Raw genomic sequence first — 676 nt, 5'->3', positions numbered from 1 at the left:
GGGGTGCTTTTTTAACGTGAGTCCCCTCGCCTTTCACTACGTTTCCGTAAAATCAGGGTGCTTTTTTAACGTGAGTCCCTTTGCCTCTCACTACGTTTCCGTAAAATTGGGGTGCTTTTTGAATGTAAGACCCCTCGTCTCTTATTACAGCCTACACCTACGATTTATTTAATCTTCTTCACTATCACTGTCTATTACTGGAATGTTATTTGTTTTCTTAAACAGATCGCTAATGGGCTACGAACAATTGGATGCTGCTGTCATATTGCTGCAATTATATATTATCTATCTCATGCAAGATATTTAGCGAAAATTTTGAAACCAGCAGAAATACTGAGCGATTTGTTTAAGAAAACAAATAACATTCCAGTAATAATAGACAGTGATAGTGAAGAAGATTAAATAAATCGTAGGTGTATGGTGTAATGAGAAGCGAGGGGTCTTACATTCAAAAAGCACCCTGATTTTACGGAAACGTAGTGAGAGGCGAGAGGACTCACGTTAAAAAAGCACCCCGATTTTACGGAAACGTAGTGAGAGGCAAAGAAACTCACGTTAAAAAAGCACCCTGATTTTACGGAAACGTAGTGAAAGGCGAGAGGACTCACGTTAAAAAAGCACCCCGATTTTACGGAAACGTAGTGAGAGGCGAAGGGACTCACGTTAAAAAAGCACC

Source organism: Temnothorax curvispinosus, unplaced genomic scaffold (genome assembly GCF_003070985.1).
Source record: "Temnothorax curvispinosus isolate PA1 unplaced genomic scaffold, ASM307098v1 QBEX01014560.1, whole genome shotgun sequence".
Lineage (NCBI taxonomy): Eukaryota > Metazoa > Arthropoda > Insecta > Hymenoptera > Formicidae > Temnothorax > Temnothorax curvispinosus.
Note: the sequence above shows the minus strand (reverse complement) of the source record.